We start from the raw sequence: 26789 nt of genomic DNA, 5'->3' as shown, positions 1-26789 counted from the left end.
CGGTTTGGTCTGGTTTGTGTGCCTCCTTTGCATGTGTTACGCAGGACGTGATCGTTTGCGACTTTGTCTGTGTATTCGACGTGTTTTCTTCTTATTCCGGACTTGTGCTCCTGAAAACATAAATCTTCGAAAATAACTGTGGAGCTAGGTTAGTGATACAAATATGTGAGTAAGAGGTATAGTTTTCCTTCTTTTATGAGTATAGTTGACGGTCATATTTCGCACTTAATGACCGTCAACAAGGGGCGTTCGCTTCTTGCTGAATAGGGATTAGACTATTTGGAAATTGGGGGAAAAAGCACATATACCACCAAGTCCATGTATAGGTTCTTGACCTTTGGGGGTGCTGGATAAGAGAGCAGAGAAGCTGTGGAAAAAATAGATGCCGCTCAAGCTACGCTTGTTCATCTGGCAGGCTAATCACAATAAGCTACCCACAGAGGCAGTTTTGAAGCGGAAAAAATGGAAGGGCGGTGCCAATTGACACCTCTGTGGTACCCTCGAAAGGGGATCATATTTTCTTTCAGTGTGCCATGTCCCGTTTCGTCTAGGCTTCTTTCAAAGAAGCTTTGGAGTGGCATAAATAGCCTGATAATTTGAGGGGCGTTTTCTGGGATTGGGTTCCCTTGGGCTGTGCTAAATATGTTCTAAAACTTTTGTCGCTTGCGATAATCTGGTGGGCTCTTTGGCTAACCAAGAACAAGATGCGGATGGAATGTAAATTTCCTAATCAACCGTGTGACGTTCTTTATTCCATCTTATTCAAGATGCAGAGGATTCTATTGCAAGCGTCGGAGAGGGAGTCTTTTGAAGAGATGCGTGAGAAACTGGGTGCCTGGGTGAGGAGACTTCAATAAGAGCATAAGCCCAGTTGCGGAGCTGTGATTAGCTTTCCTTTTTGTTTTTTCCCTGGTGTCGTTAGTTTTCTTTTCGGAGGCTGTGTCCTCATGGTTCTGTTTCTGTTAAACTCGTCTCCTCAGTACGTGTTGGGTGTGTGAGTTTGTATAACCGAACATTATGCTTCCTGTATAAGCAGGATGAACTCTTCTTTCAAAAAAACACAACATAAACATACCACATGCCTAGATTAGGGACATAGAAATCGACTGACAACATGAAAAAACAATGGATTGTGGCACAAACAAGAATCAATTGAAAATAAGAGTTCAAACAATTATAGGCCAGTCTCAATGGAAGTTTCATGGGCACAGTTACCTAGACTGGGAACTAGGTAACTGCGTCAAATGAATTTCATGGTAATGAAACTCTCCTCACATCCTATGAAACTTCATCCTTCTCTCTTCTTGCCATGTCAGCAAAATTGATGATATTTAATGCTATAAAACTCTCCATGAAACTCTCATTGAGACTGGCCTTACAGGATTTCTGCTGCTCTTTTCCGGTGGACATTGCTGCGCGAGGACACTAGTTCGAGGTCGGTGGTGAATGTGGGCGTTGAGTCACCGTCCCTGAACCCCGCATGATGTGTTCCGCGTGGACATGAGTAGATGGCCGAGAGGTGAGGACAACATGGTGGCGCGGGCAGCGACCGAGCACACCGAGGCGGCGCGGATGCCGGACTAGCTGTAAGAGTCATCGTGGCCGCGAACAATGTCGGTTCCGGTGGTAGGACTACCTTGTCTGCGCATGAGAACAAGCTACCGAGGTTGGTATGAACTATGAGAGGCGAATCTAGAAGCTGAACAATGTGAGGAGCTCATCTTTCCTTTCTTCTTCCTCCTCCTTCATTTTCTCTTCTTCCTACTCCTCCTTTTCTTCCTCCTCCCTTTCAACCATGGCTAAAAATTGTAGGGGAGCTTAGGGGGGATCGATGGACTTCACAAAGGTAGGGGGGCTGGAGCCACCTCAGCCCCCCTACTGGATCCGCCCCTGTGGACTATGGAGTGATAGAACTCCAACTTCGGGGAGGAGGACGAACTACTCCTCACCTTGGCGGCATCCATGGCTACTAGGAAGGAAGATAGTGTGGGCCTTGTTGCGGCAGCAAGGGTGCCGCTGCGGCCGCAAGACGTTGGAGAAGGAGCCACGTTGGATGGCTGGGTCGTATTGTAGAAATCAGAATAGGAATGGAACAGTAACAACACATACAAATCAATCAATCATCAAACCCTAGGCGAGCGCCCTTCTTCCAATTCACCGTCACACCCACCAAACCCTAGGCGGGCGGTCGCCGCAGCCTCCGGCAAATGGCCGGCCGGCGGCGGCGGTCAGCGGCGGCCACTCGCATTCCTGCTTCTCTTCTTTCTTCCTCCCTCTCTCTCCTCACCTTCCAAATTCTGGTCGACGGCTGCACTGCTTCGAGGTCAACGGTGGGGGTTGCTCTTGTGGCAGAACCATTCTGAATTACACCAGATCAAGTGCACTAAACATCTAAGCACACCTTAATCAGTATAATCATTGGCCTGTCGGGTAAAATCCCGATAAAACCACTGAATATCCGATCGTAACACAAGTATACATTTCGCACGAAGGTGAGTCAGAGATATAATATTTCACAATATTTTACATCACATAGATAAGAGGTGTGAGTTACATCAGAGTTTTAAAGCTAGAAAACAAGAAATCTAGCTTTTTCAAGTTTATTCAAAGGAAAGAGATAAAAGTAAGCTATGCTTACTTTAGTATTTCTACAACGGAAATTTAAACATAATTATATATTAACATTGTAGAGTAGATGCCATGCTAAGCCCGAGCATGACATCATTCGTCCAAGTTATTGCTGGTCGAAGTTGGTTCCCATTCCATAGACCAGCCACAAGGTATAACACTAGGCCAAGTTAAGCTAGTGTTTGGGTCTTCAGAAGTCATTCCTGAAAATAGAGTCACCAACAAGTCTGAGTATACTAATACTCAGCAAGACTGATCCGATTAAAGGTAATAGTAGTAACCCTTATCTAGACATGCTAGGCTTGGAAGGTTCTGGGTTTGCTTTTGCTGAAAAGCCACAAAGAGTATGTCCTTAATATCAAATTTTAGCTTTCAAATTCTAGTTGTATTAACCATTCTAGGTATGCACCTATCTAAGAAAATATGGTAGAAGAATTAACTTCATCCAACTATATTTAGAATCAATCTTGTTCCTCTTCTTAATCTATGTAGCAAAGGGATTAAGCAGTCCCAATCATCGTGAGAAGCGGACAATTCTGAATCAAATTTCCAACCTTGCAAGGATAAACCTAGCACACACGTTTGGAGCGCTGTCGAGTCACTCCCAAGCAACCTTTTGCTTTTCATTCCGGTTCATGGATCAGTGCCACTCTCCCCGACTACAGAGAACCACCACATCTTTGTAGTCGCGGTGTTGCAACATTATATATATATATATATATATATATCTTCCTATCTCTAAGAGAGAGTGGGAGGTATGTCGACTTGCCGGGCCGATCAGTTACTAGGCTTATCGCGTACCATATTTACGGCATGTGGCTAGTACTTTCAAACGCTTAACCACCGCTACTACACACTGCGGCCTTAGTAATTTATCAACACAGATGGATCTCAACTGAAACTTGAAACCAAATCTGTCCATGGTCCTTATAGTGATTGCAAGAATGTAAACAATCAACTCCTATAAATCTCGCGGGTGACAGGAAATCACTCGACTTTTACCGGTCCTATTAGCATAGCATCTAGTTCAGACTCAGTTCTAGTGTTCAATCAATAGGTACCTAGAATTATGCATCTAAGTTTTCATTCAACTCCAATAACTTAAATACACAACAAAATAGATATAAAAAGTTGCATAATTTGAAATAATGGGATTATGCACCGGGGCTTGCCTGTAGTAGTGTCTATGGAGTCAGTAGACTTTGGTTCCTCCGAATCAGAGTTCGGAGCTTCAGTTAGTTCAACAATATTAGCCTGGGCTTCAGAAAAATCCCCGTCTGGTTCCTGAATAAACTCGTATGTTCCGTCTACTAAAGGGGTAATCTCTATATGAAATGCAATAGTTGGAAAAAAAAGTAAGATACTATACTTGAGTATAGATTTCCTTCACGATAAAGTTGTAAACTCAATCAATCAAACAACTCAGATTATCCATATTGTGTACTCTAGCTACACAAGATCTCATGGAGGAAGGTTTTTTTAAAATAGTCCATAGAAAGAATTTATTGAAAGATACAAATAGCACAAAAATAAGGAATTTTTGAAAAGCACAAATTAAAGCCCATTAATAGGCTTAGAAAAATTATAAAAAGCTAAATACACTTCATAGATCACATGCCTTCAAGCTCACAAGAAGAGCAATTTTAGAACCTAGGATCTAAATGAAAAGAGCTAGATCATACTCCTATTTTTAAAACTTACTACACAAGGTTTCAAATCATTCTCATAGCATTAACATGTAGAGTTTATCACAAGGAGCAAAACAAAATTAATTTTGCATTTTTTTTATTTTTGTACCATTTCCTATGAATTTTCAAAATTCACATTGAAAAGGGTTTGAATTCTTGCAGAAAGGACCTTGGAACTTTTTAGATCCTTACAAATGGGTCCCTGGCTCAAGGAGGAAGGGGAATAGGGGAGGGCCGGCCGTGTTCCGGCGAGGGAGGTCACTGGCGGCGAGGTCCAAGGGGCCAGAGAGAACAAGGGGGTCAAGGTGCACCTGTTGGTGTGCTTGAAGGGGTGCGGGGTGACTGGAGAGGCTTCGTCAGCGAGGAGCAGAACACGGCGGTGAGGGGTGCTCGACGGCGGCGATGCTCCGGCAGGGGAAAGGCGATGAGGGGTGGCGGGTTAGCTTTACAAGCTCAAGGCGAAGCCTTCCAGGAGGTTGTGGTGGTCAGAGGAGTGCTGTGGCGGTGTGTCAGAGGAGTGCTGTGACGATGGACAGGGGTCAACGGAGTGGGAGGAGAGGGTGCGGCGGTGGATGGCCGGTGATGAGGACCGGCCGGGGCTATTTATAGGCCCAGATTGAGGAGGATAAGCGAGAGAAGAGGTTCAGGGGATGAACTGAACCAGGAAGAAGCAAATTCGGCGACGAGAAAACCTTCTCCATGGGCGGCCGGCGAGGTGGCAGGCAAAGCAGCTCGCGGGGCGGCGTGGCGCGGGGCTACTGGGCCGGCCAAGGCAGTGCTAGAGGCGGCGGAGCCACATGCGCGACGCGTGGAGGCGGCGAGGCGGCTTGGGAAGGCGATTCCATGGGCGGCCGAGCTCGCCGGAGTTTGAAAACATAGGCGGCTTGGTGGCGGTGCTTCGTGGGAAGAGGATGTGGCGCCAGCAAAGGGGGAGTGGGTCCAGGAGGGGTCAAGGGAGATTATCGGCGCGTCAAATCGGCAGCGGGGGCAGCCGGTGGGTGGGAAACCGGCGGCGGGGCGGCGCCGCCAGGGCTCCGAGAAGGCTGGAGGTAGGAGACGACTGGGAGGACTAGTTTGTAATTTGTGAGAAGTTCAGGGGCTTAACTGCAAACTAAATTTTCCCATTGATCTAGGGCTCAAATGAAAAAGTGCCCAACATGAAAGTTGTTTAATTTTTCAAGATCTACAACTTTCATGTTATGAAAATTTTCACTAGATCAAAGGATTTGAAGATATTTTCATAAATTTAAAAGAACACTAATCCATTGAGGAAAATACTTTTTAATAGCAAAATTTCAACATTTTTGGGCTAAAATGGAACAATGCTACCAAAATAATTACTTTTAGCATATTTGCAAGAAAGCCCTACACAAAGTTGAAAATGCTTCCTAAATCAAAACTTTTGCAAACAGGGACTTGTAATCTTTCATAATTACCAAAATACCCCTACTATGCACTGCAAATTTTTGGCTATCAAACAATAATAAACACAAAATTCACACAATAAACTTTGATTTAATGCGCTTCCCGGTGTCGGATCTGCGGGCTCCCAGCCCATCACCTGTGGCGGGGGCTCAACGGCTGGCGGCACATCTCTACGCAGCGGTTCCGTGGCTGGCGGCGCACCTCTCGGCGGCAGGGCATGGCTAATAGCGCATGGCACCACGCGGCTGGCGGTGTGGCTCCCACAGCTAGGCTCGTTTGCTGGTTGTTGAGTGCCACCCCATTGTGGGGACTTGTCTGCCAGCAGTGCACCTCTTGCAGCTCGCTTGCTCGTCAGCTGGATGGGGTGATCTTTGGCCACCACATGTCGTTCTTGTTCGAGTCTGACCGTGGTGTCTTGGAGGTTGGTTCTTGATGCCGTGATGGTGCCTGATTTCGTCATGTCCCTCTTGGGGGCATCGCTATGGGACACCTCTAGGCGTCCTCTGCTGCCCCCTCCCCCCAGCCCGACTCGGTGACGGTTGGCCTCCGCGTCTCCGTCGCCGCCTATGGGTCTGCCTCCACCCGTTGCCAACCTTATGGGCTGGCTCTCTGCGGTCGCTAGCATGGAGGAAGGATACCTGGTGAAAACCATGTCCGGTGCTTTGGACTGGCAACGATGGTGCTGGTGCCTGGTGCGTCATGTCCCTCTTGAGGGCGTCGTCTTAGGATTTCTCCATGTCTCCACTGCTACCACGACCCGCGCCACACAAGACGGATAGCAGCATGGGCGGATAGCCGATCAGACGTGCACTGACACAGCGTGGGCTTACACAGTGCATAGTGGAACGCCCCTTCCCGTCGTGGCCTACAGTGATGTAGGTCATGTTTTGTTTTGAACGAAACTGTGGGGGAGCTCCCCACAGTGTGAAAAAACAATTTTATAAAAAAGGGGCTAAAGCCAGAGTTTAGAGAACCTTACATAGTGTTTAGCTGAAAGCATCTAGCCAAAAGCGAAAGGCTGATCTAAGACCTGCCTTGAATCTAATAGAATGAAGGAGACCCTGATTTTTAAAGTTACAAAACCATCTAGTAATGCAAACAGGTTGCCTGTCAAAGATTTTATCATTTCGTATCTTCCACAGTTCCCAACTCGCTATCATGGCTGCTTCTGTGAAGAAATCAACTCCACTTCTTTGCTTTGCATCTATGAATCTGTCCTCCAGGTTCAGACTTAAGTCCCAGTTTATGTTGATCCTTGTCCAGCATTGCCTTGCAAAGGAGCATGTGAAGAAGAGATGATCAATTGTTTCTTCTGCGCCTGTGTTGCACATTACACATAGGTTATCGTTGTGGACATGAATGTGCCTTCTTGTCAGCATAGTTTTTGTGTTTAGTCTGTCAACTAGCAGTAGCCAAGCAAAAAATTTGACTCTGGCAGTGCATTTTGATTTTCAGATACACTTGAAAATTGGGTGAGACTCTACTGCACTGAAGACATGCTTGTAGAAACCTCTTGAGGAGTATTCAGGTCCCCAAACTGGCTGCCAATGGTCTGCAGTATCATCATCATAGGCAATGTTTTGAATGTGAAGCTGCAACAGTTCAAGTTCTTCTGTTGCTTGTGGAGATAGTGGCAGGAGGAAAATGCTATCCAGATCAGTGGCTTGTAAAATCTCCTGAACTGAAGAGGAACTTGACTTTGCAAAGGAAGCTATCTTTGGAAAGATTGTTGCAAGAGTACCATCTGCCCATTGATCTTCCTAGAAGCATACTGAAGCACCATTCCCAATGGTGAACTTTGAGACTGTCCTGTAGATTTTATTTAGACGCTATAATATCTCTCCACCAGAAAGAGTCCAATTCTCTAGTGGCGTGAGGTACCTTGTTTTGGTAGTACCTGTACCAGACTAGATGGACCCAAGGTAAATCAGCTTGATTATAAAACTTGTGGAGGTGTTTCAATAGGAGTGCATCATTTTGTAACCTTAGGTTGATAACACCAAGTCCACTTTTTTTCCTTTGGCTTTTGTACTGCTTCCCAAGCAACAAGATTTCCCCCTCTTTTCTTTTTCTAAGTTTCCTCTCCAGAGACATTGTTTTCTAATTCTGTCGATATTCTCGATGACTCCCTTGGGCAGTTTGATTGTGCCTAAAGCATAGGTCACAATTGGGGTTATTGTTGTGTTAATCATCTCCAGCCTCCCTGAGTAGGACAACCAGGTAGCACAGCCTGACAGGCGTCTCCCCACTCTGTCCATCATTGGTGTAAGATCCTCCATTCTTGGTTTGGTGGTGCCCATTGGCAGTCCCAGATAGGTAAAAGGAAAAGTGCCAATGGAGCAACCAAAAGTGTTTGCAAGATGTTCCATGATGTAGGTTATGTTGACACTATTTTTTGGCACGTGTCAATTTTGTGGACAGGCAGCCGATAAGGAACAGGCCAACGCTGGAGTAAAAGAGGGAGAGAAGGCATATTGGGCTTTTGGGCCAGAGCAGGCGTCACAGCCGATGGAGCTAAGGAAGGAGCTGACGGAGCTACGTTAGCAAGTTATCATTTGAATTTTGTGTCATTTAAATTAGGAAAGTTTGTTTTCTTGATAGTCAAGTTGAAATCTTGTCGTATCAACAACGGGGTCTAAGTTTAGCCTATAAATAGCAGACCTCCGGAAATTTGTAAATTTCGATCAATTGCATCCAACCAAAAACTTTATTTTCAATCTCATCTACTTTTCTCGCAGGCGACTTTGCCATAGTTATAGTAGATTTTCTCTTTTTGATTTCTTCTCAGCAGGCATGTTCATCGTTTGCTAGTAAGTTTCAAGTCGAGTTGCTTAGATAGATCCAGGTTGATGACACATCGCTTCTTTCTCTGTCTGTAGCGCTCAAAGTTATCGAGCAAGTTAAATATGTCCGACGGGATTTAGCTTGTTCACCAATTTATCGGTAAAAGTTATCAATTTGTTAGGTTAATTGATCCGTTCATCTAGCTTTTTGTTGCTTTTATCACCAATTATCGGTAATTGCTTAGATCTAACTAGGTTAATCCATTTAATCTAGCTTGCTTTAAGTTTTTACCACAAGTTATCGACATATGCTTAGATCTTGCTAAGTTAATCCGTTTAATCTACTATGTTTTAAGTTTTTTTTCACAAGTTATCCAGCTATCTTGATTGGCTACCTTCCGTGATCTGATCACACGGGCCGATTTTTACTTGGATCTAAGTGTTGCTTGTGCTACGTTGCTTTATGCGTAGATTGTTTTCCCTCGGCTGCACGATAGCCGATTGCTAGCGTCATCAGTATCGGCTAGCTAGCCGATAGCCTTTGTATTTGACGTCTACCCTCTTCGTCAATTGCAGGTCAAATTGACTGGTACACCTAGTGCACCACATGCGCGCCTAATGGGTTCGGTACATCGGAGCGAAGTAGATCTCCCCGACCCTAGCGTACGTGGAGCACAAGGATTCCCGTCCGGCGAGGAATTTTCGTGTCAACATGCCATAGGGTAGGGGCGTGCTGCACCTTGATGGAGGCGCCCTCACGTCTCCCGCTCCGCAAATTGTGCGGTAGGACGAACCCGGCGGTGGAGGAGGAGGGGGAGGACGGTGACGACAAGGCCATGCAGGCCTACGATGACTGGAGCGGCAGAGGACTCGGGGACTCTCTCTCTCTTTGTTATACACCATTCTCCTCTCTGTCATATAAAGAGGGGAGGACGAACCCTTGCACAAGAGATCGACTTCCAGATTGACCCCCAGATTGCACACTGGACCAACCTCAGGCCAGATCGATTGGATCAGGCTCGAGCGATACACACACCCTTCTCTCCCGCACACCAGAGACTTGGGACGCTTCTCTCTCTCGTCCGTCTGTAACACATTTGCCGGGTAAAAAGCACCGACAATTTGTGAAAAGGGAGATCTATTACTTTATTATGTCTTCTAGTCTTAAAAATGTGACTCAGTGCTGAAAACCGTAAGAAGCAGAGTGCCTTGAATAATTTCCTCAAACTCAGAAGGCACTCTTGATAGATTTATTGTTACAGTAATTGTATAATTAGACTCAAAATGCATTTGCATTATTTGAGTTTCCTAAATGTAAAACGTCAAAAACTTTATTCGGCCCTGCCGATGAGATGAGATGTACTACGAACGTTGCAGGTGCTGACGTACATGCCCGTTGCCCCGTTACACGCATGCTCGATACTAGGCACCATAAGCTTTCCTTAAAAAAATACTAGGTACCATAAACGTCAATTGCCACTGTAGCTCTGCTTCCGTTTATTACCAGACAGACTCTGACGCTTTGGCCGGCCAACCAATCTTGTTCTCCCCTAATATCGATGGATATCATCCCTCCTCCCCCCCGCACCCCACCCCACCCACCCACCCAAAAAAAAGCTTCTGCTTCCCCTCGATGGCTCGATCTCCATGGATTTGGACTTTGGAGCCTCTCCCCCCACGCACGTGCAGCGGCGAGCGGCCTCTGGCGGTGGTGCCGGCGCCTGTGCTTCCCGCCCGGGCGGCACAAGAGAGCTGCAACCCACATGCCGGCGGCCGGCGTGTTGGTTGGATCCTTATCCATGGAGTTTGATTGCTTGGAAATCCAACCTGCAAGGTCAACTGATTTCCCCACGGCTTGCATCTTGGCCGTCTCAAATATATGCGTGGAAGTTGCCGGAGCCTGCAGATCCGGATCCGGACTCTGTTGATCGACAAATTTGGCACCTGCTGAGGTCGACCGGTCTGACCGGTCGGGCCGACCGGTCAGACCGATCTGGTCTGTACAGTCCGAGTAGAATTAGGGTTTTTGTAAAGAGTCCTCATGTAATCCTACTCGTGAAGGGTTACGTCTTCCCCGGCCTATAAATATAAAGGCTAAGGCCGATTGAGGTTATTCACAATCGAATCAATACAAAAAATCGTATTACTTTTATAAATCAAACCCTAGCCTTTTCCAACCCTAGATTGCTTTCTTCTTTCGTCCCGGCGGCGTTTGAAGACGTTCTGAGTGGCCTGCCGACCTCAGAGCAACCCTACGATCACGAGCTCCGACGGGGTCCCTCCCGAGCTCGCTGTTCTAGGTTTCCACCAAGCCCCTGCCTGCACCGGTCAGACCGGTCGGCGGTACCGGTCAGACCGGTCCGCCCAGGGTTTTGCGGGTGTTAATCGTTTTGACGATCGTTCGCGCGTTCTAGCGCATTCGAGTGTGTTGGCCCACAACGCTTCGGATAACACTTCATGCCACCTCTTAGGATTTTCTTCTATCTTCTTTTTAATAAATTTGATCAAAATCTTATTACTAGACTCGGCCTGCCCATTGGCCTGAGCATAGTATGGAGATGAATTGTGCAACTTAATCTTATAAGATTCGGCAAAGACACGCACCTCTTTTGATATAAATGAAGGACCTTGATCCGTTGTCAAAGTTTGTGGAATGCTGAATCTATGAATAATATGCTCAGTAATAAACTCAATTACCTCCCTATGTGTCATATTCTTCAAAGGAACTACTTCGGTCCACTTAGTAAAATAATCTGTAGCAACTAACACGAAGCGATGCCCCTTTGAAGATGGAGGATTAATTTGTCCAATAAAATCCAACCCCCAACCTCGGAACGGCCATGGTTTAATAATAGGATGCATCAACGCAGCAGGCACCAATTGCAAATCACCAAATCGCTGACATTCTTCACACCCTTTATAGTATCTAAAACAATCGGACAGCATGGTGGGCCAATAGAAACCAAATCTTCTGAGTAACCACTTCATCTTGGGAGCCGATTGATGAGTACCACAAATACCTTTATGAACCTCACCCATAGCAACCCGAGCCTGATCCGAGTCTAAACATTTGAGAAGCAAATCTTCGGCAGTTCGACGATAAAGATCATCGTCAATTAAAACGTACTTGAAGGCCAAACGCCGAATATTTCTCTCTGCACCACGATCAGGATCTCTCAAATATGATATAAGAGGGACCCTCCAATCCTGAGCTTCAGCCGAAACAATTGAATCAACTTTTTTGGCCGAATCAGAATCAGCAACTGCATCACCGGTCAGACCGGTCTCTGGACCGGTCAGACCGGTTTCGCTGACCGGTCGGACCGGTGCGTCCAGAAACAGACACTCGGCTTTCGTTTGCATCGGCTTGCGAATGTTGAAATATTTTTTCGTAACATTATAGCCAGATGCTTGTTGCGCCAGAGTATTTGCCTTTCCATTCTCCTCCCTCGGAATATGTTTGATAATAAATTCATCGAAAGAGAAAATAATATCGAGGCATTTATCAAGATATGCATTTAAAGAACCATTATAACACTGTCATACCTTAGATACTTGCTGCACCACCAGAAGAGAATCTCCAAAGGCTTCAACATGCTTCACGCCCATGGATTGTAAGAATTCCAAGCCAAATAGAAGAGCCTCATATTCAACTTGGTTATTTGTGCACTCTTCTTCCAATCGGTTTGAAAATTCAAAAACAGCACCATTCGGAGAAATAAGAACAGCACCAATCCCTTGACCATCATCACAAACCGATCCATCAAAGTACAACTTCCATGGTGTGCAAGTAATATAGCCGACTTCTAAATCATGCTTGTCATTAATCCAATGCTCAACAATAAAATCCGCTACAATTTGGCCTCTCATAGATTTTAAAGGTTCACAAGCCAAATCATACTCAACCAAAGCATAAGCCCACTTACCGATTCTACCACTCAAAATCGGTTTCTGTAACATATGTTTGATCACATCGGTTTGACATACTACTATACAAGTACTAGATAATAGATAATGTCTCAATTTGGTACAAGCATAATAAAGAGACAAACATAACTTCTCAATAAATGTATACCTCGTCTCCGCATCAATAAGTCGTCGGCTTAAATATGCAATAATATATTCCTTCCCTTCGGTCTCTTGAGTCAAAACAGCCCCAATAACCTTATCTTCAGCAGCCACATAAAGTCTGAAAGGTACTCCTCTCCTAGGTGCTTTGAGTACGGGTGGTGAAGACAAATAAATCTTGATCTTCTCAAATGCTTCTTGCTGTTTTGCCCCCCAAATAAATTCGGTTTCATCTTTTAACCGAAGAATATGAGTAAAAGCATCGATCTTCCCGGACAAGTTAGATATAAATCTTCTCAAGAAATTTACCTTGCCCAAGAACTTCTGTAAATCCTTTTTGCATGTAGGGGCTTCAACCTTCTTCATGGCTTCAACTCTCTTAGGATCAATCTCTATTCCCTTCTCATGAATAATGAAGCCAAGAAACTTCCTAGCCGATACACCAAAAGCACATTTGAGTGGATTCATCTTTAAACCATACCAAGTCTCAAATCGGCTAAATGATGATCTAAACCGGCCGATTTAATGACAATATCATTAATGTACACTTCCAAGATGACACCAATCAAATCATGAAAGATTAAATTTATAGCTCTTTAATAAGTAGCACCCGCATTTTTCAAACCAAAAGTCATAACCACCCACTCAAATAAGCCGACAAATCCCGGACATCTAAAGGCTGTTTTAGATATATCTTCTTCGGCCATGAATATTTGATTGTAACCGGCGTTACCATCAAGAAAACTAATGACACGATGTCCGAAAGCCTCATTAATCAACATATCGGCTATAGGCATAGGATATTCATCCTTGGGAGTAGCTTTATTAAGATCTCTAAAATCAATGCACACTCTAATTTTCCCCGAATACTTTTTCTCAACAGGCACAATATTAGAGATCCAATCAGCATAACGACAAGACCGAATAAATCCAGCATCAAGTAAACGATTAATTTCAGTTTTAATTCGGTCATAAATAATGGGATTGAAATGTCTAACCGGTTGTTTATATGGTCTAAAACCGGCTTTAATAGGTAAACAATGCTCAACAAGATCATGACTCAAACCAGGCATCTCATGATACTCCCAAGCAAAGCAATCGATGTATTCTTTTAATAAATTAACCAAATCGGCTTTATATTCAGCCGATAAATTTTTGTTTACAAAGGTCGGCCTAGGAATAGTTCCATCACCAATGTCTACCTTTTCTAAAGGATCGGCCGATGTAAACCCTTGTCCCAGCTTATCTAGATCACCAGAATCTTCAATGGCTTCACACATATCGTTCGTACGCGCGCGATATTGATCTAGCCTCTGCTGTAGCCATTCTGCATTAGATCGGTCTGACCGGTCGGGGTGTCCGGTCTGACCGGTCGGCCCTGTGCGCCGAACGGGATAGGACCGGTCTGACCGGTCGGCACTGGCGATCTGACCGGTCGCCTCTGGAATTTCTGTTGTACTCATCTGATTTACATTAAATGATTTAGCCGATTATTCATCGGCTTTAGCACAGCAGAAACAAAGCCATCTTTAGTGCAACTGATCAAATCATAATCGGACAGATCCATGGCTGATAAACACTTGACGTTGTCGTGTGCACTAATAGAATCCGAATCGGCTAAAGCAACAAAGGATGAAGTGTCCCCATGGACAATCTCAACCTCATCGCCGATCCACTGAATAAGAAACTGATGCAAGGTAGAAGGAACACACTGATTTGCATGAATCCAATCCCTCCCAAGAATCAAATTGTAGTTACCTTGCACTTCCGCGACGAAGAAAGCTGTAGCAAGCGTCTTACTTCCAATGGTGAGCTCCATGGAAGCAACTCCTTTGGCGCTAAGGGGCTCGCTCCCTCCAACACCACTGACCGTCATGTTTGTCTTGATCAAGTCCTCGTCCTGGCCACCTGTAACATCCCGAAAATTACCCAAATAAATCATGCGCTAGAATTCTGCTTCGTCGTTGAGCTCGAGATCCCTCCTTGAAACCCTAACCCCAGTCTTCCGGAATCTTCCCTGTTCCGCCAGATCTCCCGAACTTCCAAAGACCCGACACCCGTATCCAGAACCCTGTTTTCCCCTCAATCCGTGCATCACGCCTGGCAGCGGCCGCGGCCGCGACAGCCGCGCGTACCCGACCGGCGTCGCTGTCGCCACCGGCGGGATCACCGCAAACCTCTCCCTTTTTCCCTTTTTCTCTCCCCTCCTTTTTCTTTTTCTTTTCTTTTTCCCATTTTCTTCTTTTCCATTTTCTTTTTCTCTCTCCTTCTCTCTCTCTCTCTGCTCCTACCCCGCGCGCTCGGCTTTCCCCCTCCCTCTCTGCTCTGCCGCTCCCGAGCGCCGCCCGCTCGGCCTTCCCTTCCTCCCCACCGAGCACGCCCCCTGGACTGCGCCACGGCCGCGCTAGATCGGCGCCACCCCTCCCGCACGCGCCCACGCTGCAGGGCAGCCCCACGCCCCCGCGCGTGCCAAACCCGAGCCGCTCCAGCGCCGCCGCGGCGCCGCGCGCACGCGTGCGCACACGGCGCGCCGGTCCTCGCCACCTCTCCCCGCTCCCGGCCGCCCTGCTTCGCTCGGCCGTGCACCCGCCTGCCCAGCCCGTGCGCGCGCCCACACCACGCGCACACGGCCGCGCCGCGACCCGCGCGACCGCACACGCCACGTCGCCGGGCCCGCTCGCCCTGCCCGCCCGCACGCAACGGCCGACAGCCGTTGACGCCGCACGGCGCCGGCGACCACAGAACAGCAACGCCTGCGCGCGGTCGCCGCCTGCCGAAGCGTCCTATCCCGCCTCGCCGCGCGCGCCATCGCCTGTGCTCGTACGACGCCGGCGACTCGTGCACAGCGCCTCCGTTGACGCCGCCGCTGCCCTGCTTCCACCTCGCCGCCTAAGCCGCCTATTTAAAGGGCCAAGGGGGCGCCTCCGGACTCCGCACCCCCGCCCCGGTCTCACTGACCCCCCACGGCCCCTCTCCCCCTTGCTGCAGCGACGCCCCGCCGGACCCCAGTGGCCGCCGCCGCCCGCCCCCGAAGACCCGCCTCCTCGCTCCAACCCAAGGCGAGCCAGGTGGGGGAATCAAGCCGCCCCACCTCCCTGCTCCTTTTTCCCCTACCCCGGGCCGCCGCCGAGGCGCAGAGCGCCCGAATCGGCCGCCGCCGGCGCCGCTCGGCCCCTCCCCTGCTCTCCCGTGGAGAGGGGAGGAAGAAGGGGCACATTTGCCCCTAGGCCCTTCCCTTCCCTCCTAATTGTTTAAGAGCCCATCTACCTTTTGGCATTTTTGCAAATAAACCCCTTCTTTTATTATTTTCCCAAAACAAACCCCCACTATATAAACATAATTACAAATCAGACCCTGACCCTTTTTAATTAACCCAAGAAACTTCTAAAATATAAACCAAGCCCCTGCTTACTTAATCCTAATTACAATTAGGTCCCTGAACCCCGGTTTAGGCCCTAAACCCTCCTTTGACCTATCATTTTATGTGCCAAACGACCCCAGATTAACCTAAAATTTTACCACGCCTCTCCTAACTCAGCTTTGGCTATACCATTCAGAAGCCATTCAAAAATAATACTCTATGCTCTATATTTCATGTGTTCCCGTTTCGAGCTCGACGACAATTTTTGTTTTGATTGTATGTTTGTCTGTGTGCGCTGTAGACCACGGAGTGACCGAAGGAGAGCCCGTCAACGAGCCGTACTGTGAGCAGGAGAACGAGGACCCGTCCCGCGACCCCGAGCCCGAAGGGCAGGACTTCCCCGAAGGCTTTGAAGACGGCAAGTTCAATCCCATCCTTTGATGCATGTTTCTGTCCTAGTTTTTATAAACACAACCCAATGGCCTGTTTTATAAATTGCATATGTTTTGCTTGCATGAAAACACGGTTGGATAGCCACCCCTTGATTTGTGATGACCATTCCTTGACCTCCTAGATTAATGTCTGATTTTGCTTGGACGTTAATCGATATTAGAACGCTTAGTACTTTACTCATAATATGATTTATTTGATAAAGAAAATGTGTGCGTGTGGGAAGGGATAAAATGTGGATTTTCGAAAGATGAGTATGGACGGGATGGACGGCATTTCTGTGTGATTTGCCGATTGGTGTGCTTATGCCTGTGTGGCAGGGCAAAGGAGGGAGTTATCCATCTTGTCGCGTTTAAGGACCGAGTTGGTGTGTCATCTCACCTAACTCCACTATCGTGCAAACCACTCGACCGTTGTATGGGCAACGGCGTAGCATAAATCCCACTAGTTGGTGTGATAGCCATCAGGAGAGCTGAGAGCAACGGGTGACTAAGGAAAAAGGGATAAGCCCAGAGTGACTTATGCCCGGTTGTACCTAAGTGAACGGTCGATGACCCCTTGGTGCATCCCGTGATGGCTAGTCAGGCTTAGCTATGGTGGGTAATGGCTATGTTGGGATCTACACCGACACGACGGTGTTTGAGTTGTGGTATCCTACTTGTGGGTAAAGTTGCACACCTCTGCAGAGTTAAGAATCTATTCGAATAGTCCGGGCCCACGGTATTGGGCGAGTTATGGTGTGGTCACCTAACTAGTGTTTTATTGGGATGGATTAGTGTGAGTTGTTTTGGAATTGTGTCCGGCAGTCGTGCCGTGTGCTACGACGGACGGGGAGTCCGGTAGCAGTTTTAAAACATGAACTTAGTGTTACTGCAAAAACTGATTTCAAAAAGGTTTTTCCGTAAAACAAAACCCCTGCATAAAATGTCGTTTTTCCGCAAATTAAACCGTAACCTTATCCTTGATTTACCTATGCATATTATTCTGTTATAACCCCCCCTCCGTGGGTGTGGTTGGACTTGCTGAGTACGTTTGTACTCACCCCACTCTTACTTTTTACAGAAGAAGACCCAGACTTTGTGCCAGACGACGACGAGTAGGGTTATCGTTCTACACCCAACCTTGCCTGTGGAACCGGCCCTGTCGAGATGCCCCCGCTGTCGCAGTACTCTGAGCCCGTGGTAGACCCTATGTGGTTTGCAGTCTGGTGTTATGTCGTAGCTTGGTTAGTTATTATCATTATCTGTATCGAGTGTCCTCCAAGGTTTGTACGGTTTTGAACCATCTGATGTAATAAATGTGGCATCAGCCTCCTGGGACTGATGTTTTGTATCACATTTAAGTCTTCTCTTATGAGGGGACGCTTCAGGTGGTATCAGAGTCGTAGGTTGGCCGTAGGACGTGACCCTAGGAGCGAAACCCGTTTTCAGGACCTTTCGCCTTAGGACTTTTCTATCCTTAATCCTTTCCTCACACAAACACTTACCTTGGGTTCTTGCCCTGTTCCAGATGGCTGACGATGGATGGATCGGCGGAATCTGTTTCGCAGAGCCCGGCCTTCCTAAGTTGTTGATACTCAGCCTGGAACGCATTGGAGTTGTGGATCCGCCAGAGTTTCTTTATCGAGAGTACGACTCCAAGGGCACTCTTCGGTGTGACCTAATGATCTTCATAGCAAGGAGCACCCGCTACCCTGACGTGGACCCTTGGTTCATCTCCACCACTGGATTCCGTTTCCCGGATACTTATCGAAAAGCCGCCCGCAAGGCCCTACGACGGCTCCGAGTGATCTACAGGCATCACCTTCAGAGGACTCCTATGGGATTTTTCCCGCCGACTGAAGGAAGAGGACGCACATGGATTGCCAGGATGAGAGGACTTGGAAGAGAAGAAGAAGACCTAGAAGACACGGTCTCTCACCTATCCATCTATATCACCGGCCTGGATGAGCTCTATCGCAAGCAAGCAGCACAACTGAAACAGCAGGTCCACAGAGCAGAAAAAGCAACCCAGGAAATGGAGGAACAACGGTCGAGGACTTTCCATGCCGAGTATTCCCTAGCCGCCCTCCAAGTCCAAATGGATGAAAAAGAGGAAGAACTGGAAGAACAGCGAGCAAGAGCCGCACGCGCCGAGGACTCGCTAGCCGCTCTCCAAGCTCGTATGCGGAGGTATGAGGCTCGCTGGGGAATAGGAGGATGGATAGAGGAAGACGCTGAGGAAGAACCCGAAGAGGCTCAATGGGATGTAAACACCCAGACCGAAGAGGAAGAGCCCATGGGAACCCATTGGGATGTTGGAACTCAAACTGAAGAAGAAGAACCTGAAGAAACCCATTGGGACAAAGGTACTCAGACCGAGGATAACTTGATGGATCAGTATCTTCCACTGAAGAAGCGCTCTCTTAGGATCGAGGAAGAGTCCCCTTGATAGGAGTTGTCTCCAAACTAGAACCTTTGCTCTAATAATAATCATGTACCCATGAAGTTGTACTCCACCATGTGGCCATAAATAAATGTCATCTACCCCCCCTTGTGTACCTCAAATATTTGTGCAAGTTTTCACCCTATCTTTGTTTTCAGATGGCTGAGGAAGGATGGACCCAGGGCAACTGCCAAGCTGCACCTGGCTTCCCCAGTCTCTTGATCAACGCCCTGGAAAGCCTTGGAGTCACGGAACGCCCAAGGTACTACAGCAGAGAGTATGAGCACCATGGCACTCTCCGCTGCAGGGTGATCCTAGTCGTCGCCAGAAGTGACCGCTACCCCGACATCCTGTCATGGCGAGTGACTGCTACAGGGTTTAGGCACCAGGACACCTATCCCCTAGCCGTCAGGAAAGCACTTCGTTACTTGTGCCGGATTTTTGAAAGACACCTCACCCCCACACCAATGAGGTTCTTCCCACCAGCCATCAGAACTCCAGTTTGGGAAGCCCGAATGAGAAGCCTGGAACGGCGTCGCCATGAAGAAGTCCTCCTGTACCAAGTGGCTACCTACCTAGCCTCCCTGGATCAGCTCTTTGATGAGCAAGCCAACCTGCTGAGGGAACAGACCCATCGAGCTGAGCAAGCAGAGCTCGCGCTAAGACTGCAGCAGATCCGAGCAGTCCAAGCCGAGGCAAGAGCCGCAGCAGCGGTCAGCAGTGAAGCAGTTGCTCAGGAAAGCCTCAGGCAAGCCCGGGACCAGCGAATGCAAGAATGGACTAACAGTGGAACCCCAGTCCCGGCAATAGGAGAAGACCATGTTCTGCTCGGAACGCCTGTCGTAGGATGGGGACCGCTCGTTGGAAACCCACTAGCCCCACCCGAAAATCCTGGGAGGTCTACGGCCGCTGCCGCAAGAGAAGCCACGGCACCACCCCAGGAAAATGGAGACCTAGAGGACGGTGAGCCAGGACCGCTTGATTCCCCGGAAGACGTGAGTTCCCTTCCGAGGGAGGAGCCCACTCAAGCCAATGAGTCTGCCTGAAGCGCGAGCAACCGACAAGGAATGAAGCCGTGTGGTCCGAAGAAGTGCTGTGCCCCTTTTCCTTTTAAAAGTTGTGTACCCGGACGTGTAGTACGCGTTCTAGTCGTGTTTCCGTGTTGTACCCTGCCTTGCTTTAGTGAGAGTTGCTTGTTTGCTTTGTTGTGTGCTTGATTGTGTGTGTGCCCTTCGGCAGAAGGTAAATTCTGCCTTTTCGAAAATGCGAGTTAAACAACTTAAACATCACCTAATCCCAATCTCACAAAAACCCCACTCGATCTGCAGATGGTTTCCCGGAGCATCACAAGGGCCTCCCGAGTCAGGGACCCTGCAGCCGCTGATGCAGGAGTACACCCCGACGGGCAAAACCATCCTCAGGAAGAGCAAGAAGTGAGCCAGGGCAGAGGAGAAAATCTTGGTGCACAGCTGCCACCACCACCACCACCCTTCGTGGACCTGGCACAAGTAATCCATAACCAGACTCTCATACTGGAGACACTGGCCAATGCTCTAGTGAACAGGCAGCCACGAGAGCAGACCTTTAATGACAAGCTGACAGCTTTTCTGAGGGCCAAGCCCCCTACTTTTGCCGGATCCAGCAACCCCTTGGATGCAGATGACTGGCTCCGCGTGATCCAAAGGAAGCTCGAGCCATTTGGGTGCCAGGATCGAGATAAAGTTCTTCTGGCTGCACATCAACTCACCGGGACTGCCTTAGCCTGGTGGGAGAATTACTGCGCTGCTGCCCGAGATGCTTCCACCATCACCTGGAATGAATTCGTAAGGGAGTTCCGCCGATATCACATCCCCTCGGCCACCATGAAGCGCAAGGCGGATGAATTCCGCGCACTTCAGCAGGGGAGTATGTCGGTGGAAGAGTATACTCACCAGTTTATGGAGCTGTCTCGATATGCGCCAGATGAAGTGAACGACGACGAGAAGAAGCAGGACATGTTCAAGAAGGGACTAAACCCAGAACTCAGGACCCTGCTCACCCCTCAGATCTACCCTGATTTCAACACCTTGATGAACAAGGCAATCCTCACCGAGAGGGCTAAGATTGAGGAAAGAAAAGAGAACAAGCGCAAGTTCCTGGAGAGTAAGTCACGCCAGCAGGATCGTTTTCAGAAGACCAGAAGTCTCAGCTACAACGCACCAAGGTCCCAAGCCCCAATGCAGTACAAAACTCAGTCTCAAGTGACAGGACCACGTGCCCCTAACACCCAGCTCAGAAGCCAGAACACCATGAGGGCCCCTCAGAGTAATGCAAGCCAGGTCACCAACAACAACAGCAACGTGAGGGCCTGCTTCAACTGTCGAGAGACGGGACATTTCATCGCCGACTGTCCTTATGCCAAGAACAAGCCGGCTACATCAGCTTTCTCCAACACGGTGAACGGACCTAAGCCAGTTCTGACCGGTGCCAACCGAGTGCCCCTCCGCGGCAACAGCAGCAACAACAACAACCAGCAGAGGCAACCCCAGCAGTCTTTTGGACGAGCTCGCGTCAACCACATCGACGCACAGGAAGCCCAAGGAGCTCAGGGTGTAGTACTCGGTGAGTACCTAGTCAGCTCAACTCTTGCAACAGTACTGTTTGATTCTGGAGCGTCACACTCGTTTATATCCTCAAGTTTTGTGGAGAAGCATAAAATACCTACAGTACTACTAAAAACACCCCTATTAACCCGGACGCCCGGAGGAGACATCAGGTGTCAACTGGGTTGTCTACGGGTAAGGATCAATTTAAGTGGGGTAGAATTTTTAGCAGATTTAGTAGTGCTTAAGTCAGGGGGGATAGATGTGATCCTCGGAATGGACTGGCTAAGCAAACACAATGGACTCATAGGTTGTACGGACAAGGTAGTCCATCTAACAAACCCGGAGGGAGTCCGAGTGACTTGTCATACCCGGGAAAGTGGAGCAAACCCGATGGTATTCAGCATGGAAGCCAAGTCCTTGGAAGAAGTCCCTGTAGTGAACGAGTATCCCGATGTCTTTCCCGAAGAACTTCCCGGTATGCCACCAGATAGGGATATAGAATTTGTCATTGACCTTGTCCCTGGGACTGCCCCTATGGCCAAGAGACCTTATAGGATGGCAGCCACCGAGTTGGCAGAATTAAAGAAACAATTAGAGGAACTACAACGAATTGGCTTCATCAGGCCGAGTTCGTCTCCTTGGGGAGCCCCGGTTCTATTCGTCAAGAAGAAGGACGGAAGTATGAGGCTATGTGTAGATTACCGGGCACTAAACGAGGTCACTATCAAGAATAAGTACCCCCTTCCCAGGATCGATGATCTTTTCGATCAATTAAAAGGAGCCAAGTACTTTTCCAAGATTGACCTAAGGTCCGGATATTTTCAGCTCAAGATTAGGGAAAGTGACATCCCGAAGACGGCCTTTGTCACCCGATACGGACAATTTGAGTTCACAGTGATGTCTTTTGGACTAACAAATGCACCTGCTTATTTCATGAACCTCATGAATAAAGTTTTTATGGACGAGCTAGATAAGTTTGTCGTAGTCTTCATCGACGACATACTTATTTACTCGAAGAGTATTCAGGAGCACGAGTAGCACCTGAGGGTAGTTCTGGAAAAACTGAGAGTGCATAGGCTATACGCCAAATTCAGCAAGTGTGAATTTTGGCTGGAGAAAGTAGCTTTCCTTGGTCACATTCTGACCGCGGAAGGAGTAGCAGTAGACCCCGAGAAGGTCGAAGCAGTATCCAACTGGCAGCAACCAACCAATGTCAGTGAGATCAGGAGTTTTCTTGGATTAGCTGGGTATTATCGGAGATTCATTGAAGGATTTTCCAAGATAGCCCGGCCCATGACAGAGCTACTCAAGAAAGAGAAGAAATTCACCTGGACGGAGTCGTGTGAAAGGAGCTTCCAGGAGTTGAAGCGAAGATTGACGACAGCCCCAGTACTAACCCTGCCGGATATTCATCGGGATTTTGTCATCTATTGTGTTGCGTCCCGACAAGGATTGGGTTGTGTACTGATGCAAGATGGGAAGGTCGTTGCATATGCTTCCCGTCAGCTCAGGACCCATGAGCAAAACTACCCGACCCATGACTTGGAACTTGCAGCCGTAGTGCACGCACTTAAGATCTGGAGGCATTATTTAATTGGAAATAAGTGCGAAATCTTTACCGACCATAAAAGTCTGAAGTATATCTTCACCCAGCCGGACTTGAACTTGAGGCAAAGAAGATGGCTAGAATTAGTCAAAGATTATAACTTGGAAATTCATTATCACCCGGGAAAAGCTAATGTAGTAGCTGATGCTCTAAGTCGGAAATCCTACGGGCCCAAGAATGACCATTTACGAGAGGAAATGGCACGATTAAATGTGCACATTGTCCCTCGAGGTTCCAGCCAAGTGCTGAACGTTCAATCCACTCTGGAAGAAAGAATCAGGAAAGCCCAAAGATCGGACAAAGGGCTGATGGAAATCCGGAGGCAAACCGGAGAAAATAAGGCCCCAGACTTTCGAGTTGATAATAAGGGAACGTTGTGGTATAAAGACAGAATTTGTGTGCCCCAGAAAGGAGATTTCAGGCAGATGATCATGGATGAAGCCCATAACTCGGCCTACTCAATTCACCCAGGATCCACCAAAATGTATATGGACTTAAAACAGAAATATTGGTGGGATGGGATGAAGGCAGATATTGCACGATTTGTCGCCCGTTGTGATACTTGCCAGAGAATCAAAGCTGAACACCAGAAGCCGGCAGGATTACTGCAACCCCTACCCATCCCGGTGTGGAAATGGGATGAAGTAGGAATGGACTTTGTGGTGGGCTTGCCCAGAACCCAGAAAGGACATGACTCCATATGGGTAATAGTGGATCGCCTTACTAAATCAGCTCACTTCATACCCGTACGAACCAACTATGACGGGGAGAAGCTAGCTAAGCTCTATATTGAGAACATAGTGAAATTGCATGGTGTGCCCAGCCGAATCGTTTCGGATAGAGGAACCCAGTTCACCTCTAGATTTTGGAAAAGTTTGCATAAAGCTATGGGCACCAAGCTAGACTTTAGCTCCGCTTATCACCCACAGACAGATGGTCAGACAGAAAGGGTGAATCAGATCATGGAGGATATGCTGAGAGCATGTGTCCTCACTTATGGCAAGGATTGGGAGCAGAGTCTACCCTATGCCGAGTTCTCATACAACAACGGGTACCAAGCAAGCTTGGGCATGTCGCCGTTTGAAGCTCTCTACGGAAGAAAATGCAGAACCCCGCTGATGTGGTCAGAAGTTGGAGAACGTGCCCTAGTCGGCCCCGCACTCATAAAAGAAGCCGAAGAAAGAGTCGCCGAGATTCGAGAAAAGATAAAAGCGGCCCAGTCCCGACAGAAGAGCTACGCCGACAAGAAAAGACGGGAAATAAGTTTCAACCCAGGAGATTTCGTGTATCTCAAGGTATCGCCTATTCGAGGAACCCGAAGATTTCAGGTACAAGGAAAATTGGCCCCTCGGTATATTGGACCATACCGAGTTCTGAAGAAGGTTGGAGCAGTAGCATACCGTTTGGAGCTACCAGAAGAAATGTCGGATATCCACCCAGTATTCCATGTCTCGCAATTGAGAAGGTGTTTGAGGATACCCGAAGTGGAACATGTGCCGGTTGAAACAATAGATTTACAGCCAGATTTGCGGTACCAAGAAATACCGGTTAAGATTCTAGACACCGTCACCAGGAGGACCAGAAACTCCGAAGTGCGAATTTGCAGAGTTCAGTGGAGCAGACACGGAGTAAAAGAAGCTACGTGGGAACGCGAAGATGCTCTGAAGAAGGAATTTCCCCACCTGTTCGGGAACCAGTCGAATCTCGAGGACGAGATTCATTTTAAGTGGGGTAGGTTTGTAACATCCCGAAAATTACCCAAATAAATCATGCGCTAGAATTCTGCTTCGTCGTTGAGCTCGAGATCCCTCCTTGAAACCCTAACCCCAGTCTTCCGGAATCTTCCCTGTTCCGCCAGATCTCCCGAACTTCCAAAGACCCGACACCCGTATCCAGAACCCTGTTTTCCCCTCAATCCGTGCATCACGCCTGACAGCGGCCGCGGCCGCGACAGCCGCGCGTACCCGACCGGCGTCGCTGTCGCCACCGGCGGGATCACCGCAAACCTCTCCCTTTTTCCCTTTTTCTCTCCCCTCCTTTTTCTTTTTCTTTTCTTTTTCCCATTTTCTTCTTTTCCATTTTCTTTTTCTCTCTCCTTCTCTCTCTCTCTCTGCTCCTACCCCGCGCGCTCGGCTTTCCCCCTCCCTCTCTGCTCTGCCGCTCCCGAGCGCCGCCCGCTCGGCCTTCCCTTCCTCCCCACCGAGCACGCCCCCTGGACTGCGCCACGGCCGCGCTAGATCGGCGCCACCCCTCCCGCACGCGCCCACGCTGCAGGGCAGCCCCACGCCCCCGCGCGTGCCAAACCCGAGCCGCTCCAGCGCCGCCGCGGCGCCGCGCGCACGCGTGCGCACACGGCGCGCCGGTCCTCGCCACCTCTCCCCGCTCCCGGCCGCCCTGCTTCGCTCGGCCGTGCACCCGCCTGCCCAGCCCGTGCGCGCGCCCACACCACGCGCACACGGCCGCGCCGCGACCCGCGCGACCGCACACGCCACGTCGCCGGGCCCGCTCGCCCTGCCCGCCCGCACGCAACGGCCGACAGCCGTTGACGCCGCACGGCGCCGGCGACCACAGAACAGCAACGCCTGCGCGCGGTCGCCGCCTGCCGAAGCGTCCTATCCCGCCTCGCCGCGCGCGCCATCGCCTGTGCTCGTACGACGCCGGCGACTCGTGCACAGCGCCTCCGTTGACGCCGCCGCTGCCCTGCTTCCACCTCGCCGCCTAAGCCGCCTATTTAAAGGGCCAAGGGGGCGCCTCCGGACTCCGCACCCCCGCCCCGGTCTCACTGACCCCCCACGGCCCCTCTCCCCCTTGCTGCAGCGACGCCCCGCCGGACCCCAGTGGCCGCCGCCGCCCGCCCCCGAAGACCCGCCTCCTCGCTCCAACCCAAGGCGAGCCAGGTGGGGGAATCAAGCCGCCCCACCTCCCTGCTCCTTTTTCCCCTACCCCGGGCCGCCGCCGAGGCGCAGAGCGCCCGAATCGGCCGCCGCCGGCGCCGCTCGGCCCCTCCCCTGCTCTCCCGTGGAGAGGGGAGGAAGAAGGGGCACATTTGCCCCTAGGCCCTTCCCTTCCCTCCTAATTGTTTAAGAGCCCATCTACCTTTTGGCATTTTTGCAAATAAACCCCTTCTTTTATTATTTTCCCAAAACAAACCCCCACTATATAAACATAATTACAAATCAGACCCTGACCCTTTTTAATTAACCCAAGAAACTTCTAAAATATAAACCAAGCCCCTGCTTACTTAATCCTAATTACAATTAGGTCCCTGAACCCCGGTTTAGGCCCTAAACCCTCCTTTGACCTATCATTTTATGTGCCAAACGACCCCAGATTAACCTAAAATTTTACCACGCCTCTCCTAACTCAGCTTTGGCCATACCATTCAGAAGCCATTCAAAAATAATACTCTATGCTCTATATTTCATGTGTTCCCGTTTCGAGCTCGACGACAATTTTTGTTTTGATTGTATGTTTGTCTGTGTGCGCTGTAGACCACGGAGTGACCGAAGGAGAGCCCGTCAACGAGCCGTACTGTGAGCAGGAGAACGAGGACCCGTCCCGCGACCCCGAGCCCGAAGGGCAGGACTTCCCCGAAGGCTTTGAAGACGGCAAGTTCAATCCCATCCTTTGATGCATGTTTCTGTCCTAGTTTTTATAAACACAACCCAATGGCCTGTTTTATAAATTGCATATGTTTTGCTTGCATGAAAACACGGTTGGATAGCCACCCCTTGATTTGTGATGACCATTCCTTGACCTCCTAGATTAATG

General features: G+C 48.9%; 1 protein-coding gene across 2 annotated transcripts in view; it reads left to right on the top strand.

Annotated features, from left to right (window-relative positions):
- Positions 1-10122: 10122 nt before the first annotated feature.
- Positions 10123-26789, top strand: part of LOC120684603 (circumsporozoite protein-like) — a 30555-nt gene continuing 13888 nt past the window's right edge. The window contains exon 1 of one of the 2 annotated variants that reach the window (XM_039966466.1): positions 10123-10441. The gene's annotated coding sequence lies outside the window, so the exon portion shown is untranslated. Of the gene's footprint in view, positions 10448-26789 lie in introns of both variants that reach the window. The other variant, XM_039966465.1, reaches the window with a different exon arrangement.

This window comes from Panicum virgatum, chromosome 8N (assembly GCF_016808335.1).
Source record: "Panicum virgatum strain AP13 chromosome 8N, P.virgatum_v5, whole genome shotgun sequence".
In the NCBI taxonomy this organism is placed as follows: Eukaryota; Viridiplantae; Streptophyta; class Magnoliopsida; order Poales; family Poaceae; genus Panicum; species Panicum virgatum.
This window is presented reverse-complemented; position numbering and strand designations above follow the sequence as displayed.